This window comes from Micrasema longulum, unplaced genomic scaffold (genome assembly GCF_059751315.1).
Source record: "Micrasema longulum isolate JH-2025_06_02 unplaced genomic scaffold, ASM5975131v1 h1tg001317l, whole genome shotgun sequence".
Taxonomy (NCBI): Eukaryota; Metazoa; Arthropoda; class Insecta; order Trichoptera; family Brachycentridae; genus Micrasema; species Micrasema longulum.
The window spans coordinates 116,858-129,283 of NW_028278504.1; the positions used below are offsets into that span (position 1 = coordinate 116,858).

At 32.2% G+C, this 12,426-nt stretch overlaps 1 protein-coding gene across 2 annotated transcripts in view; it reads right to left on the reverse strand.

Moving 5' to 3' along the window:
* The window catches only part of LOC148275911 (lipase member H-A), an 88,308-nt gene that overhangs the window by 14,293 nt on the left and 61,589 nt on the right, over positions 1–12,426 (reverse strand). The window lies entirely within an intron of this gene.

Sequence of the window (12,426 nt, forward strand, 5' to 3'; positions counted from 1 at the left end):
TGCAGAGTAAAGTGGAGCAGAGAATCGTGCTGGAGGTCTGTACTCGTATATCTGTTTATATTACGTTCTGGAGCAAAACGTATTCTTATTTATATATTTATTTATAAGTAGTTTATTTCGCATTTTTTTAGACATAAGTCCCAACTCTATGGGACTTAATGTCCTGTGTGGAGTTGGGACAAGTAATTAGTTGACACATACATACGAGTACACCACCACAAATATTATATTTGATCAGAAACATAATATTTTTTTAAAATAAATATGTGGCTCATAAATATGGTAAACATATGGCATATTAACATAAAGATTATTAATATTAATTCAATGTTTTTTTATCCTTATGCTTATGATTGTTATTGTATAATATTATATTATTCTTTCCAATTTACTTTTTTTCCTGCTAATCATTAAAGCTTATCACATGCACGGAAAGAATGGTAAAACAGATTTATATGGAGATATTGAATGGCAACGTGAGACGAGGACGACGAAGGAAGACGTGGCATGATCTGATAAACCAAAATCTAGTGTCAAAAGCAGGCAGAACCGAAAGGCATGTAAGACAAAATGCCTAAATTCGAAGAAGCAAGAAATGTATGCCAGGATAGACGTGTGTGGCGGTCCATCCTATCTGCCTATTCCTACGGAGAAACGGCGTGATGGTAGTAGAAGATGAGTGTTATAAAGATATCTTTGTTTTATTAATTGTTATGTCAAACTTGGATTCATTTCGATAGAATTGAACTGATATGAAAAACTAGGATGGTATTATTGCATGTTTTTAAGGCAATTATAAACACATCAATATATCATTGTAGTGTGTACGTAAACACATTTGTATAGTGTAATTTGAGTAGACAAAATTGACTTTTAACGTAACAAACAATTTGGGATGTTTCATAGATTAGTTGTTGTTAAAAAAATTGGTGATATTTCCATTTGATTATTTTTTATTTATGTGTGTATTAATACATCTGTGATGTCAGAATGCAAGTAAGTTTTGCGCATACTATTATTTACTATTATCCACGCCTTAAGAGGAAAGGCTACTTGTAAAAAAAAATATATGTGCTTTTTTTCGCTCCTTATATTTAAGTTAGAAGTAATTATTATTATACAACTATGTAGTGGTATCATATGATTTAATGTAAAGGATCTTTACCGACAAGCCATATTAATTGGCTTAGTGAGTCCTGTAAAAAAAAAAAAAAAATGTTTTAAAAAAAAAAAAAAATGTAATATTGTATGTAAGTAATAATTATAAAAAAATATATTTAAAAAATTGGAAAGATGTCTTTTTTCAGGGTACAGCTTTCTCAACAAATTTGGTGACTGGACCTGAGCCTCCCATCGCAAATTCCTATCAATAATAACACCAATGTATTTCAGGAATCTACCCGTTGCAGAAGTTGGCGTGCTTTTTGATAAATTGTTTCTTACGGGAGCTAGAACCATCCAAAAACCCAAAGAAGCCCCTAGTTATATTTGTCGCTTTCGGACGTACGATATACAAATACGATAATTAAGTTTAAAAAACGGAAAAGCACCGACACTGAAATTTCATTCAGATACTCTTTTTTTTCTTTTTTTTTTTTTATTTATTTACAATTTTAAAAAACCCGTTAGGGTTACATTAGAAATTTAATATTGTCTAGTCATTTTATGTCTCGTCTAGTCTAGTTAGTTCAGTCATCATGTGCTTTTTCAGATTGATTTTAAATTTGTCTCCATTAAAAGTTTTCAAGTAGTAAGGTAGGTCGTTGTAGTGTTTAAGTCCATTATGTAGTATTTTTGACAGTCCTGTTTTTGTCTTTGCTTTTTCAATATGATAGTGTTTTTGTTGTCTGGTGTTATATTTATGTATGTCAGCATTTTTGACTAATATTATGTCGTCGTCTTGTATGTTTCCCAGTGTTATTTTGTGCACAATTTTTAAGGTCTCAATTTTAGTCAAGTAGTTTATGTCAAACTGGTGTGTTTTTTTGTACAGTTCAGTCGTAGAGGTCAGGTAGGGTAGGTTGTATGTTAGTTTAAGAATTTTATTTTGTTGTCTTTGTATTCTTGTTATGTCTGTCTTGTCTCTTTTAAAAAAAAAACATCAATATCGGTTCAGTTTTGAGGTGCGGAAAACGGGACAGCGAAACATTGATTGTGTCGATTTCAGTTGTATTTCAGTCCATCGAGAATAGGGTTATCATAATGACAGGCGTTTGCCGCATTTGACAAGCATTTTAAAGTTTGGACAGGCATGCGACCGGCATCGCTCAGACACAGGCATTTTTTAATTTCAATCTAAAATTTAGCCTATTGAGAAGGATGATGTATTGGTTGTAGAAATAAATATAAGTTAAACGCAACTTTAAATCCCCTCGCGTAAGGAGGAACATTTTAGACAGGCTAGATTGTTGTGGAAGCTTAAACATAGACAGAATGGTGAATGTTACACAGTGTGTAAAGTGGCCACTTAAACCAGCCGACGACAGGTCATAAGCCCTGCAAATGCCCACACTTTCATATTCCCGTCTCAAAAGGATTTTCCCTCTCTGTTGCGACAAATTTATTTTATTTTATTTTATCAACATAAACGGCAAATCTGCCTTTTACGAAAATTTATAATACTAACATATTTGGCTTTATATATATATTTTTTTTAAATAATAAATTTCCTTATACCCAAGATTTATAAAAAAAAATAACCTAAAATTATACAGCATATTCAGTAGAAAGTTTAAACAATTCAAGAATAAATGTAAAAAACAAAATTAAATAATAAAACATTCTACAGTAATACAACAAGAAAATCATAAGTACTGTTTTATACAGCTGGGCAAAGTGAACAAAAAACTATATATATTATGAAATGCATGAATAAATAAATATAATTACCATTCACCATCTTTGAAAAGGTTCAAAGTTCAGGTTCAGGTTTGTTCTATGGGAACAATATCATACTTTAAATATATTAGATACGTGGGAATAACTATTGCCGAGTTCATGAAGTCTGTTTAGTACGGCATTACAAGTATACACTGTCCGTGAATTGTTGCTACAAAACGGTGGCACCTGTCTAGTCATTCTTCCAGGCACCCTGAAGTTGATGAGAGATAAAAGTTCAGGGCAATCCCATATTGAATTTACAATTTTGAATAAATTTTAAAGGTCTATAATTCATGGCTGATTCTAAGTTTAAAATTTATATACCGTAAGAATTTTTTAGATTAACATTTTATGTCACTGCTGGTTACTATACAGTAATAAAGCAAGTAAAGAAATAAATATATTAAATATTGAGTCAGTTAAGGCAATATTAGTGACAAAAGAAAATTTCATAATTTTAAGTGGAGTTTTTTACTTTTACATATTAGAAAAAAAGATCAGTTAAAGAAATCTCGTCATCCGAAAAAAGTTAATAAAGTAATCACATTATTAACATATTACAAATGAGATGGAGAACATTTTAGAGAACGGAACAAAGAAGTCTAGGCATCTAGAGGGCTTATGACCTGTCATTGGCTGGTTAAAGTGGCCACTTTACACGCTGTGAAACATTCACCATTCTGCTTATATTTGAACATCTGTGAAGTTAAAGAGCTGAAACCTTTATCGTTGCGGGTGAGATTCATTTGATCTTTCACCTACATATTAGGAAACGCCTGAAAATAATTTTCAATTTTTATACTTCTTCTTGGATCAGGTGGATTTATCAACAATGTTTTGAATTTGTCCAAATTTTTGTAGATAAGGACTGGATTCAACCTTCTAGGGAGCTGTTAAATGTCTAGACTTCTGTAGATACCTAGACTTCTATATTCCCTTCTCTAAAATGTTCTCCATCCTGTTGTAATATGTTAACAGCTCCTAGGGGGTTAAATCCAGTCCAGATCTACAAAAATTTGGACAACTCAAAACAGTGTTGATAATCACATTATTTTCAAATATAAATTGAAATTAAAATATTTGTTATCTTTTTACTGCTTTTTACCAAAGACAGGCATTTTAGGCACCTTGAACAGGCCTCGTGCTGTAATGGTCAGCGCGTTTACCTAACATTCAAGAGGTCTCGGGTTCGATTCCCGACATGGTTGATAGAAAATATTTATTTAAAAGGGTGTTTTCACACTAGAATATTTCATTGTCCCTGGACTGGTACCTGAAGAATGAGACTGATCATCTTACATTCATGTTACAATTTTTTTATCAAAATACACTGTGATTGGTGTACCAATGCAGTGCCATATGCACCATTAGGTGCGGAAAGGGAATGATGATAATGAATAGGCATCATTTCATTTTTAAATGTAAACCCTAGTCGTGCAGTTATCTTTTTCACACAGTATCGGGGAAGTATCTGCCAGAGAGTGACTAAAATACTGATACTGATCTGGAATTTGAACAAAAAAAATGTTTAAATACCTATTTGTCAAAATTCTTACACACCGCTTACCCTCTCAAGATAAGTAAACAAATTATTGTAAAAAAAACATGTATTATCTAACCATATCAATTTTTTCTTAAATTTAAGTGGGGAGTAATTTTAGAATTACAATATTTTAAAAATCATAGCGCTGATAAAAAAAATAAAAAATTCAATGATACATAAAAAAAAAAACATTCAAAAAACCACTAATCTTCTTTATTAAAAAAAGTATAAAAGCAACAGAAACTAGTTTAAAAACAATAACATGAAATACAATATTTTTAAAAGAAAACTTATGTTAAAACTTAGTTTTCAGAATGTGCATTAATTTTCATTTACTACGGGCACTGTGGCTCAGTGGTTAGACAACTAACCGTTAAACTGGCGCGGCGTCGCTAGTTTGATTCCTGCAAGTTGGAAGTTCAAGACAGAAATTAAAAAAATATGTTTATCTCAATCGGTTATCGTGTTGTGTATTTTCATAGCTTCCTTCCGCGTCCCTCTTTCCCACCGCTGACAAGTCTCTAAAATAAAGATTGAGCGGGTCATTCCTTTAAAGTAAAATTTAAACGAACACCGGTTGGACATTTAATAAACTTTAAAAATAATAAAAAATAACAGTTTTAAAACCACACTGTGGGTACTTTAACATAGTATTCAACGCATAGAATAGACATTATTATTATAATTTGCCACTTAGTGTAAATTGTAAACATAAATTATCCTTGAATAGGGCTTGCGTGTCTATGATTCACTAAAGTATCTTAATGAGCTTGTATATCATGATGATAGACCTCTGAATTTATAGTACTTTATAAAGATAGTCATTTGTCAATATCACGGCCATTGAGAAAAAACATCAATCATTCGCGGCCTCCGTGGTGTAGTGGTCAAGACGCTTGACTCACAGATGGAAGGTTCCGGGTTCGATTCCCGGTGAGAACACAAAAATTAAATGTGATTTTTCTCAAGCCTGGGTGTTCTGTGATGTAATTCACCGCTGTAATTGGGCCTCCTGGCCTGTTGTGGTGCAAAAATAAAATAAAATAAAATAAATAAAGGCCGATAATAATAATGATGATTTTCATACTCTTTCTCAAGGAGAACAAATCAAAATGTTATTATATAAAACCACTAACCGACGTTTCTATGTCTACCGGTTTTGAGACGTACCCGTCTCTTCGTCAGGACACAAATTAAACCAACATGCAAAACCCACCATACACCTTCACCATAGTTGCCCAAAAATAAAAAAACCACGCTACAGTAATAAAAGGATGTTTTTGTTTTGTTTACCTTTTCTGTGCCGCTAGGTATTTTTTTAATACATTTTTTTTTATAATATATTACATTCAAATACATCTACCCATAAAAATTTCATTACATTTTTTATGCCGTTCCTCTCCAATAAAGATACATGCTCTTGTGCTTGGGAGGGCCTTACACTGACTTGATATTAAAGTATTATATTTTATTAACATATTACAATAGAGATGAAGAATGTTTAAGAGAAGGTAATATGGAAGTCTAGGCATCTACAGGGCTTATGACCTGTCAATGGCTGGTTTAAGTGGCAGAATGGTGAATGTTACACAGTGTGTAAAGTGGCCACTTAAACCAGTCATTGACAGGTCATAAGCCCTGTAGATGCCTAGACTTCCATATTACCTTCTCTTAAATGTTCTTCATCTCTGTTGTAAAATGTTAATATAAACAGCTCCCCAGGGAGTTGAATCCAGTCCTTGTCTACAAAAATTTGGACAAACTCAAAATATTGTTGATAAATTACCTGGCCCATGAAGAAGTATAGAAATTGAAAGAAAAATATTTTCAGGCGTTGCCTAGTATGTAGGTGAAATAATTCAATTAGATGAATCTCACCCGCATAAATAAAGGTTTCAGCTCTTTAACTTAACGAACATCAACAGATGAAATAATTGAAGGAATATAGATGTTCAAATATAGGCAGAATGGTGAATGTTACACAGTGTGTAAAGTGGCCAATTAAACCAGCCATTGACAGGTCATAAGCCCTGTAGATGCCTAGACTTCCATATTACCTTCTCTTAAATGTTCCTCATCTCTGTTGTAAAATGTTAATATAAACAGCTCCCCAGGGAGTTGAATCCAGTCCTTGTCTACAAAAATTTGGACAAACTCAAAATATTGTTTACTATATTTTATGTAACCGAAATATAAAAATAGAAATAGAATAATATTTTATCGATATTCTTCATTACTCCTTTATATATCAAGTGGTTTTTTTTGCAAGATATTGCTTTAATTAAATACATAAATAAAATTTAGCGCTTTAGAGATAAATATAAACTGGTAAATAAATCAATTTTAACTTAACGTATCGAATAAATGAGAACAATAATGAAATTAAATCAATCATATTTAATACAACAACAACAACAAACCATCACGCCGTTTCTCCGTAAGGGTAGGCAGAGAGGATAAAACGCCACATCACTCTATCTTTGCATACAGATCTCGCTTCTTCTACATTCATACATCTTCTCGTGCACGCGCGCCGATTATTCCGACTTTTGACATGTCCATCTTCAAGTATTTGTTGGATTTGGTCATGCCATGTCTTTCTCGGTCTACCTCTATTTCTGCATCCATCAACATTCGCATTGTAAATATTCTTAGCCGTTCTTTCGCTGTCCATTCGTTCTACACGTCCAAACCAGCGCACAGCTCCTTTCTTGATTTTGTCGATAATGCTTGTCTTAGCCTTACATAAGGTACGGATCTCAACATTTGTGCATCTATCGTATATAGTTTTAACACACATTCGCCTGAGAGATCCCATTTCGACAGCATTCAGCCTACTTTCATCCCTGTTTTTCCAAGTCCATACTTCGCTCCCATACATCAGGGTCGGGACCAGAACTCCGTTGTGAACTGCTAATTTTGCCTCTTGCGATATTTAACAAAGTGAAAAATAGGAAATAATAACACAGAAATTGCTTTGCATTCCCTAGCAGGCCACGAAATTTTAGGCAATTTTTGAAACTCTCATTTGAGCCGCTGTTGTATCAATAATTTTAATAATTTCCCGTTTCTTAGTATTTCATCAAGCTTCTAACAGATGCGTAAATCGCGTACAAAGGCAAGCGTCTTTACACGCTATTTTTATATGGACGAGCACGGAAACGGAGCACAAAATACTATTTGTTGCGTTAATTTGTTGTAGTTTAGACTATAATTCCACAATTTGGTCTCCATTTTTTATGTCCCGCCAATGTAAATTAGAAAAAGTTCAACGTAAATTCTGAAGAATTATAAATTTTAAACCATCTATTCCTCTTGAGCGAATTGATTATAACTCTTTAATTTGTGAACTTAACTTAAAAACATTATCTAGTAGACTGACAATTAATTAGTGATTTAATGATTTTGCATAAAATTTTAAATGACTGTTTGGACGTACTTGATTTAACAAACTTCATAACATTTAATGTACCTTCAACTCGGACCCGTCAGCCTAACAAAACGCTATTTTATATAAACAAATCTAGTAGTAATTCTTATATTCACTCGCCAATTCAGAGACTACATAAACTTGGCAATTAATTTAGCTCTATTGATATATTTTGCTGTTCAATATCCGAATTTAAAGAAATTCTTTTATTAATGATATAATAATTTATTGTGTTATTTAGCCATTTTGTGTTCGAGTCCCTATTGTTTACATTTTTTTTTAATTTGAATTTCTTTCCATTGAATTTTTATACTTGAATTCATTTATTTTATACTCGCTATCGTTTTGTAGTTTAAAGTTTATAATTACCATATATATGTATTTTTTATAATGTAAAATCCCGCTAGGGCGTTTAAATAAATAAATAAAAAAATGTTTCAAAAGTATGTTGAATGTTTACTGCGGTTGAAATCCATTTTCTTTGGTTTAAAAAAATACTGTTCCTATGTTTATTAAATGTGATTGTATAATTAATGCAATTTATACAAATATTTACGTTTGTTTGTTTGTCCGCGATAAACTAAAAATGCTACTGGACCGATTTGCGCACGATTTTTTGGAAAATTATCATTTTTGCCTTGTCTTGGAAAGGTTTATAGCTATTAAAATATTTGATCTTAAATGAATTAATAATTGAGGCTCGCTTGTTTGATCATTGTTCTAATTGAAAAGTGTAAATATATTATCAAACGTTCCATTGTTTTCAATTCAATTATATAATATACTAAGCTTTTACCCGCAGCTTCGATCGCGTGGTATTAGGGAAAATAAGTTTCGCAATAAGAATTTTCCTGATGGAATTTTTTTTCGGGATAATAATTAGTCTGCATCGATTGCCGGTCTTTCGTGTATTGCTGTGAAAAAACACGACGGTCTGTTAGTCTATGGTGACGTAGCATAGTTATTATGTTCAAAATTCCAAAATCCTATTAAAAAAACAAGACTAAAAGCAAACCTAACTAACCATAGATGAAGAAAGTCAATTTTAGATATTCAAAGAATTAATTTTAAATGAATTATTTTTGACAAATCACCTTATCGCCTGCTTATTTTTAAATAATGTGGCTCATTGTTTAAATATTTCATAATTTTTTTAGTGTGCTTTTTTAATTTCAAGATGACAAATAAGTAGCTTTTTTTACTTCTCGGCTCTCAAGTGATCAAAAAATCAAGGTGATTGGTCGCTTCGTTGCGATGTGAAGGAAACACAGACAAGCACACTTTCGCATTTATAATATTTGTCTAGATATACCTACATAATATAGAATCTAGCAATAGCAAAGCACTGCCGGGTTCCGCAGGTTGAATTATAAAACAGGAAACACATCTACTACATTTAAGCAACGACAAAATATTTTAAGACGATCGTCTTTTTACTACTCAAAAGACAATTTGTTTTTGTTTATTTTCAGAATGCAAAATCTTATTAAATAATCTTAATTTATTGAATGTTTTTTAAAAATCAAAGCTGCCTATTATATTCCCAATGTATTTTTTTGTTTATGCGTGTATTTTTGCTAATCAAATGATTCATTCATTCGATTAGCTTCTCTAATATTGAGTGATTATACGAGGTGTGTTCAGAAAATTAAGAGATTTTTTTAATTTCGCGGGTTTGGAGAGTCGATTGTCATTTTTTTGTTATGTTGGTATACATGCGCCTGCAGTATTGAAAAAAATTCAGCTGTATTAATTGTTTACTTTGTCTGTGGCAGCCGCTAAGGTTAGACGTGTTGGGCGTGCTCGGCGATTTTCGTCTTGGCGATCCAAAATGGCTCCACTGGGACGATTGAGCCTTAGCTTCGACGTCATATCCGTTAACCCATGTTTCGTCACATGTTATAACACGCTTCAGTCACTCTGTATGGTCGTTGACTTCGTTTAGTAACGCCTGAGCAACATTCATTCGCCGCTATTTTGTTCGAAATTCCAAAAATTTGGAACAAATTTTGCTGCCACGCGTTTCATACCCAAAACATTCGAAAAAATTTCATGACATTAGCCAATCGATATGACAACATCATCAGCGACTTCTTTGATTGTTATCTAGCGATCGTTCATAACCATTTCATTAACTTTTTCCACGTTTTCATCGGTTGTTGATGTTCCGGGGCGTCCCGGCCGTTCGTCATCTTCAACGTCTTCACGTCCATCTTGGAAACGCTTATTCCACTCGTAAACTCTTGTTTTACTCATAGCAGACTCACCATAGGCCTTTGTTAACATTTCATGTCCAATGTTACATTTTATTGATTTTTTTACACAAAATTTGAAACAAATTCTTTAATCCATTTTTTTAATAAACGAAAATCGCCGAGCTCATAAAAACACGTCTAACCTTAGCGGCTGCCACAACCAAATTAAAAAATGAATACGGCAAAAATGTTAGCATGCTTCAGGCGCATGTGTACCAACATAATAAAACCAAATTTTGACAATCGGGCTCTCTAAACCCGTGAAAGTAAAAAAAATCCCGTTATTTTCTGAACACACCTCGTATATATATATTTTTTTTATATGTTCATCAGTATAGTGGCATTTGATTAAAGTATAAAATTTTAACCTTTTGAAAGACCTCATTCAGAAAAACGTCGATTTATTTTAGTTCTAATAGTCAAAGGTGTCAAATTATTCATTTGAGGAAAAAATATTTTTTGCTTAACCTGATATTTACACAAAACTTGAACGTAAAACTCTAAGATTCAGATAAAAGCGGCCTGCGTGGTGTTGTAGTTAAGACGCTTGACTAACGAAAGGGTGGTTCCGAGTTCGATTCCCAGTTAGATGACAAAAATTAAATGTGTATTTCTCAAGCCTGGGTGTTCTGTGTTGTGGTTCACCACTGTTATTGGGCCTCCTGGCCTGTTGTAGTGCAAAAAAAATATGATGAAAAAGTAAATAATTTTAAGCATTATGCAAGATTAATTTTTGCATGAAAATGTATTTTAAATCATGAATAAAAATGTTGTTGTGAACTGTCAATTATTTAGTGGTAAACACTTGTTTAAATAAGTATTTAATATCAACTAGATGGCACGTATTACAATGGGAAGTTAAAAGAGTTATTTTCAATTAAAGTAAAGTTCAGTATGAAAAATTGAATATTTAAAAAAAAATATTTTTATGCATGTTAAATAACAGGTTACAGACGGTAATACTTTAAAATTTGATACAAATATTCACATTTTCGTACAAAAAATTCGATTTTACTTTATAGACGTCTTGTTGTCGATTCAGTGTTGTAAACAATTGAAGATAACTCTGTTGACTTTTCATTGTAATCGGGGCCCGTGTCGATAGCCGAAGTCGAGACCTATCGCATGACGGCGACTATTAGACTACCAGGGCTGGTATTCCAAACGAAATTATAGCGCGGTATAGCGCGTTTTTACGTACTAAATACACATTATAGCGCGCTGTAAACGCGTTCGGAATACCAGCCCAGGCGGACTAAATTTAAATTATTATATATATTTTTTTTAATACAAAGATTTTTTAAACAATATATTAATTGTAAATTGAAAAATTTTACTAATAAACTAAAAAATATAAATATTAGTACTGAAGGTGTTATCAAATGCATTTTTTTTTTTGTTTTTTGCACCACAACTGGCCAGGAAGCCCAATTACAGTAGTGAATTACATCACAGAACACCCAGGCTTGAGAAAAATCACATTTAGTTTTATACTCAATAACTTCCTTATATCTATTATCAACCTGGATCCCACAATGTTTGTCCATTTATTTATTTATTTATTTATTCAGATTTATATAAAAATAATGTGACTTCACTGGGGTTTCCCGTGCCGAGGACACTTAACAATATACTTTTTTTAAATTACATTTGAGAATAAACAAAGAAGACTAACTTAAAAAAAACGAAGATAATTAACAAATATTCAGACAGTTTTAGAAACAAGGTATTTATGTACATCTATATTATTTATATTACAAAACACACAATGAAAATAACAAAAACCTAACATAAGCTATACACTTGTGGAGCAGTTGATTCAATATTGGTATGGGCGCATGAGACAATCCATTTTACTTCTACCTAGCTCCACTACCCATTTTTTTTTTGCCTTTTTAAACATTTTCTCGTTACTAATTATAATTATTTGTCTTTAATTTTTCTTTTTATTGTTGCGTTTCTAGTTGTATGTTCCGCTAAATTCGCTAAATTTATGTTTTAAATAGACTTAGTTTGTAAATCTATGAAAATATAAAATATTTCATCGTTTTTCTAAACTGGCATCAATAGGGAAAGTCTAATTAACCAATAAATGAGGAAATTGGATACAAAAAATGTTTTTCTACGCGCGGTAAAAATTAGAGCATTAAATTGTACGGCAGTTTCTTAAAAATGTACATTAAAAAAAAAAAAAAACGAATTACTTCGAACGACGTCACCAATTCATATAAATCAACCAATGATAAGAGAGCTGTGAAATATATCCGCCGTCAACGGACCAACCGGCAGAACTGCTGAACCGAGAATAAGCGGAAGAG